The sequence below is a fragment of the Orycteropus afer genome, unplaced genomic scaffold, assembly GCF_000298275.1.
Source record: "Orycteropus afer afer isolate SDZICR_OR568_19922 unplaced genomic scaffold, OryAfe1.0 scaffold00045, whole genome shotgun sequence".
NCBI classification, from domain to species: Eukaryota; Metazoa; Chordata; class Mammalia; order Tubulidentata; family Orycteropodidae; genus Orycteropus; species Orycteropus afer.
The window spans coordinates 3,688,003-3,694,949 of NW_006921632.1; the positions used below are offsets into that span (position 1 = coordinate 3,688,003).

Sequence of the window (6,947 nt, forward strand, 5' to 3'; positions counted from 1 at the left end):
AGCCCAACTCACCCTCAACTTTTCTTTGCAAACAGCTAACAGAGGTCATTGCACACACTCTCATTGCCTTTCACATTCACTAGAAGACAGGGGGTGAGTGCCTAAGTGCTGCCAACTAGTAAAAAGAGCAGCACAGTAACCTTGCTCACTCATATATATTAAAACAAAATAAAGGAGAAAAAATCTTGCGTGAGTCATGCCAACATACAGTCACCAATTAAATATAAATACAATGACATCACAATGTTTTGTGGACAACTAACCATTCCAGTCCAAACAATGAAGCAATGTAAAGTAGTATAAACAAGGGACCAGGATACAGACCCAGAAAACTTCCCTGAGGAAGCAGCAACATTGGAGCTCCCTGATAAGGAATTCAAAACAATTATATTTAGGTCCCTTGACAGATTGAGAGACAGGGCAAAAAGCAAACACAGACAAAACTGTAGAACAATTTAGGAAAACAATACCAGCACAAACTGACAAAATAAACAAAAAATTAGGAACCATACAAAAACAACAAAAAGAAATCCAGGAGATTAATACTAAGATTTCAGAAATAGATAACACATTGAATGGGCAAAGGAGTAGAATCAAATCAATGGAAGACAGAATTAGTGAGATTGGAGACAAATACTTTGGGGGCCAGGCATGAGGCCTGGAAGGAAAGTGAGTACGAGTGGCGGTGGCGGCAGCAGCAGAGGCAGCAGTGGCAATGAGCAACATAGTGGAGAAGATGCTGCCGGCGCTGCCGGGACTGTTCCTGCAGAACCAGCTGGGTGGCGAGGCCGCGTCGGTCAAGACATCTTTCTCTTCACAGCTGGGTGGCCTTGTCCACAGCATCACCATGCTAACCTCCAAGCATGAGGAAGAAAAGTTAATCCAGCAGGAACTGAGTAGAAGTTAATCCAGCAGGAACTGAGTAGTCTGAAAGCGACTGTTTCTGCTCCTACTACAACACTGAAAATGCTGAAGGAATGTATGGTGAGACTTATATATTGTGAAATGTTTGGGTATGATGCTTCCTTTGGCTTTTTACATGCAATCAAGTTGGCACAACAAGGAAACCTCTTAGAAAAGAGAGTAAGATATTTGGCTGTTTCTTTATTTCTACATGAAAATCATGAATTGTTGCTTCTCCTTGTGAATACAGTTGTAAAGGTGCCATCAAGTTGTCTCTGACTCATAGTGACCCTATGTACAACAGAATGAAACACTGCCGGATCCTGTGCCAGCCTCATGATTCTTGATACACCTGAGCCCATTGTTGCAGCCGGATTTGCAGAGTACTAACTTGGTAGAAGTGTGTATGGCACTTATTGTCGTCAGCCAGATCTTTCCTTTGGAAATGATTCCAGCTGTTCTTCCATTAATAGAGGATAAACTGCAACATTCTAAGGAGATTATACGAAGAAAACTGTACAAATTCTATCTCATTTCTCCCAATCAAGTACAGCATATTCATATTAAATTTTGGAAAGTACTTTGTGACAGAGATGTTGGGGTCATGGTTGCCTCCTTGCACATATACCTTAGGATGATTAAGGAGAATTCATCTGGATATAAAGAGTTGACTGGGAGTTTTATAACAATTTCGAAGCAAGTAGTTGGAGGAAAGCTCCTAGTAGATTTCATTTACCACAATGTGCCAGCACCATGGTTACCAATTCAACTCTTGAGAATACTGGGACTTCTAGGAAAAGACGATCAGAGGACAAGTGAATTAATGTATGATGTTCTTGATGAATCCTTACGAAGAGCCGAGTTAAATCACAATATCACATATGCTATTCTATAGCTCATTCTATAGCTCTGGTAGCATAGTGCCTAAGGCACTTGACTGCTAACCAGAAGGCTGGCAGTTCAAACCCACCAGCCACTCCTCAGAAGGAAGGTTGGGCAATCCTACTTCCGTAATGATACTGCCTCGGAAACCCAAGGAGGGGTCGCTATGAGTCGGGACTGACTCGACGGCATATAACAACATTCTATTTGAATGTGTGCATACAGTCTATTCTATTTATTCTAAATCAGAATTACTTGAGAAGGCTGCCAAGTGAATTGGAAAATTTGTTCTGTCACCTAAAATAAATCTCAAATATTTAAGACTGAAGGCTCTTACCTATGTTATGCAACAGGATCCCAGTCTCGCTCTTTAACACCAGATGACAGTAATTGAATGCTTAGATCATCCTGATCCCATTATTAAAAGAGAGACTCTGGAACTTCTTTACAGAATTACTAATGCACAGAATGTAACAGTTATTGTCCAGAAAATGTCTGAATATTTACATCAGAGCAAAGAAGGTATATCATCATCAATTTGGTTGGCAAAATTGCTGAGTTGGCTGAGAAATATGCCCCTGATTATGCTTGGTTTATTCAGACAATGAATGCTATATTTTCAGGGGGAGGAGATGTAACACATCCTGATATTCCCAATAACTTTCTGAGACTTCTAGCAGAAGGTTTTGATGGTGAAACAGAAGATCAGCAATTAAGACTTTATGTAGTTTAGTCTTACCTCACTTTACTAGATGTGGAAAATGTGCTCTGTCTACAAAGATTTCTTCAAGTTATGAGTTGGGTGTTAGGGGAGTATTCCTACCTTTTGGATAAGGAAAGTCCTGAGAAGGTTATAACCAGACTCTACAAGTTACTTGTAAATAGCTCCATTTCCTCAGAAACAAAAGCCTGTTTAAGTGCTGCTGTGACCAAGTTGACAACCCAAGCACATTCATCTGACATAGTTGAGGGATTAATCCAGGAATATACCAGATCTTTGGATACATGTATGAGACAGCATGCATTTGAGTTAGAACATTTGAATGAGAATGTGGAACTTATGAAGAGCATGCTTCCAGTTGATAAGAGTTGTGAAGACACGGTGGTAGATGCTTCCTTACCTTTTCTGGATGGTTTTGTGGATGAAGGACTCAGCCAGGGGGCAGAACCTTACAAACCTCACCACCAGCGCCAAGAGGAAAAGCTTTCTCAGGAAAAGTTTCTCAATTTTGAGCCATATGGACTCTTCTTTTCTTCATCTGGTTTCACTGGACGAGTCTTCTGCTGGCATTTCTCTTGGTTCAGATATATCTGGGAATAGTGCTGAGATGGGGCTGAAAGAGACAAATAGCTTGAAGCTTGATGGTGTAAAGAAATTGTGGGGAATAGAGGTCTATCTTCCCAAAAAAGAAAGCACAATGGGCGATGAAGCTGAATCTCAACTTGTTCCTCAAGAGATTGTAATAATGGAGAATATAGATCAAAGTATAACAAAAAAGGACCAACCTCAAGTCCATATGCAGTCCAAAGAGGAGAAAGAAAAGCAGCTGCTGGCATCATCATTATTTGTTGGGCTAGGATCTGAAAATACAATCAATTGGCTGGGAAAAGCAGATACTGTGTCTCACAAATTTGGAAGGAAATCAAAAGTCAAGGAAATAAAAAGTGGAGAAGCAACCAGTGCTCATAATATGACCTGCTCTTCCTTTAGTTCTTTATCAAATACAGCATATGAAGGAGATTATTATTTGGATGCATTGCAGAATAGAGAAGACAAAGAATTAAAGAAAATTTCAGAAGTTTTGGATTCTGAGTCATTCACAGAGCTACACATGGTTGAGAAACTCTCAAATTGCAACCTCTCTGAGCCTTCTTTGTTTGCTGATAACAACTTGGAAATTGTTCACCCCTCTCAATCTACTACAGCCTCAGTTGCAAATGAAGTCTCCACAGCTGCTGCTTTGTTGGAAGAACCTACTGAACACATGCATTCAGACCTTATGGAGATTTGTAATAACGAAACCATATCAGTAACTTCTTATAAAATTTGGAAAGATGATTGTTTATTGATGGTCTGGTCAGTTGCTAATAAGAGTGGTTCAGAATTGAAAAGTGCTAACTTAGAAATTGCTCCTACAGAAAATTTCAAGATCACTGAACAATTTGAATGCTGTTTGCCGATGATAGAAGCAGAAAGCATGAACAATTTCCAACAGAGTGTGCAGATGGAAAAATCTTTTACAGAAGGGACTCTCTCTGGTTTTATAAATTATCAGATGATGGATAGTCATTCTGTCCAGCTGGACTTTTCAGTAATCATATCATTATTAGATTTTATTAGACCATTAAAAATCTCTACCAAAGACTTTGGCAAACTTTGGTTATCCTTTGCAAATGATGTGAAGCAAAATGTAAAAATGTCAGGATCTCAAGTTGCTCTGCCTGCTACCCTAAAGACCCTGCAAAAGAGACTAAGACTTCATATTGTTGCCATTATAAGCAATGAAGGGCTGTTGGCCTGTCAGCTGCTCCCATCCATCCCCTGCCTGCTGCATTTCTGAGTTCATGCTGACGTATTAGCCCTGTGATTCAGATCCTCTTGTTCTACTCTTCCTGACTATCTACTGTATCAGTGTCAAAAAGTGGTGGAGGGATCCTAGCAGAAGCTCTGCTTGTATTATTACTCCATCAAAATAAAAGGTTTACACAGATAACGTTATTTACCAAAGTAAAAGAACTCATGGCACTTCTGATGAAAATGGGGATTATTATGAGTTGTGGTTTTATGATTCCTGGTCAAGAAAGATCCCCAAGAAACTGTATCCTTAACCTTTTACTCAGGATTGTACCATATGTTTGGGTCCCAAAGAAGTGACTTGAGCTAATGTTATAAACTGCTAATGATTTATATATCACTTAGTGTAGAGGGATTAAAAATATTTATTTTGTTATAAATAATTTTATAGCAAATTTACTCTAGTGCTAGCTGATTTGTAGTAAGCCAAGTCGCAGTTTTCTGCATTAATGGAGAGGAGACATAGAATTGATATCGTAAAACACTCATATTTGGCTTTGAAATGCAGTGTATGTATCCCTTTTGGTGGGTAAGTCAGTACTTTCTATTATGTTGTGCTTAGATCAGTGTTGAGCTAAGTTGGCATAACTGACACTAACGGTCGTAGGGACATCCATGAGCATGCTGAATTTTGGGGGCAACCCATCTGTGATAAATGTTTTTATTATAGAGAATTTGTTACATATAATTTCAGATTATTTGACTATAAAATTTGTTTTCTAACTGCACTTATTTTTTAAATTCAGAGTAAATCACTGTATTTTTCTTTAAAAAACTCAGAGCCATTTACTAATTATTATTATATAGATAAAAACCTGTAAAAGCATACAGTACAAAAGCAGACAGATATGAAAGGACTTTTGAGTTATGGCACATATCTTAGTATCACTTAAGTTGTTTTGGCCAATTTAAATTTGAGATCAAGTAAGTGGCAAAACCAAAATCCCTTCTAGCCTCCGAATCCCCTGGTACTCAATAGATATGACCGAAACAGTGATGGTCTTGAGTATAAAATACAGGTTCTTCAGTAAAATGTCATTTTCATCTTACAGTTGTGCCTGTGTGGCCTCTGTCAGAACTATTGCCAGTAAAAGAAGAGATGACACTTAATGAATGATAGACTAAAATGTTGAGATGGTACATTAATGTTAAAAACTGAAATAGTATTTTGCAAAATCTTATGGTGCTGTAGGAAATACTGTTTCAATTTTTCCGACACTTCACCAAGCAGACTATTCAATAATCCAGTTTTAATTCATTGCAGTTAATACTCTGGTTAATTGGTACCGTTTACCACCCTGGTCAGGAATTCTGGTTTTAGGTTATCTCATTAGTCAGAGTTGATAAAGATGCTAAGGACTCTTCCAAGAGATGGTAGGTTTCATTAGTCATTTGCATCTAGAATTTTCCTTTAAAAAAACAAAGGCAATATTTTTCCCCCATGATTAATTTTAAGTTATTCATTTTATATTGTAACACCTTGTAATTTCTTTCTTTTAAAAACATGCAGTAAAACGCTGCTACAAGAATAATGATAAGTGACCAGAATTGCCTACATACTATGTTCTTCCTTTTGAATAGAAAATCAGACTCATCCTCAGGCTCCCAGCAGTGTCATGGTGAAGGGAATGTGTAGACTCTGGGGCTGTGGTGGGCCCTCGTGGGGTGGCCTCTTCAGCTTTCTTTTTGTTCCTACGTCAATTTTTTCTGTTTTCCTTAATTTTGTGGGTATTTTCCTTCACCTGTCTCTCAATCCATTGAAGGTACCTAAATACAATTCTTTTGAATTCCTTATCAGGCAGTACTAATGCTGCTTCTTCCTCAGGGAGGTTTTCTGGGCCTATATCCTCATCCTTTGTTGTACTAATTTATCTTGTTTCTTTGTATGGACTGGGATTGTCAGTTGTCTCTGAGACATTGTGATGTCATTGTATTTATATTTAGTTGGTGTTTGTATGTTGTGTGATTTGACCAAGACTTTTTTCCCCTTAATTTTGTTTTGATAAATCTGAGTGGGGAGATCTGGTGGTGTAGTGCTCAAAGCATTTGATTGCTAACTAGAAGGGTGGTGATTCAAATCCACCAGCCTCTCCTTGGAAGGAAGATTGAGCAATCTACTTCCGTAGTGATACTGCCTCAGAAACCCAATGAGGTGTCACTATGAATTGGATCTGACTTGACGGCAGTGAGACAGACAGACAGAGATATCTGAGTGAGCTGGGCTACGGTTGTTCTTCTATTCACTAGTTGGCAGCCTTTAGGCACTAACTACCTATCTCCTGGTGAGTGTGATAGAGAGTGAGAGTGTGTGCAAAGGTCGCTGTTAGCTGTTCACGAAAAGCAGTTGAGGGTGAGTTTAGCTGGTGTTGGCCACTGTCTATCATTGGTCAGTTGGTGCTGAAGCAAGTGGTGGCCCTCACCCGGTGGGTGGAGCTGCAGAAGGTGTGGGTGTAGTTGAGTCATATGGGCATGGTTGTTGTCTCCCACCTGATTAGAAAGAAAAGCAAACAAAAAACCACCAAAAAATAAAAATAAGAGAACAAAAATCACAAATCACATAAACAAACAACAATTGCAAAAAAAAAAA

General features: G+C 38.8%; 1 pseudogene; it reads left to right on the forward strand.

Moving 5' to 3' along the window:
• Nucleotides 1-715: 715 nt before the first annotated feature.
• LOC103194475 lies at nt 716-4,445 on the forward strand (annotated as a pseudogene).
• Nucleotides 4,446-6,947: the final 2,502 nt, after the last annotated feature.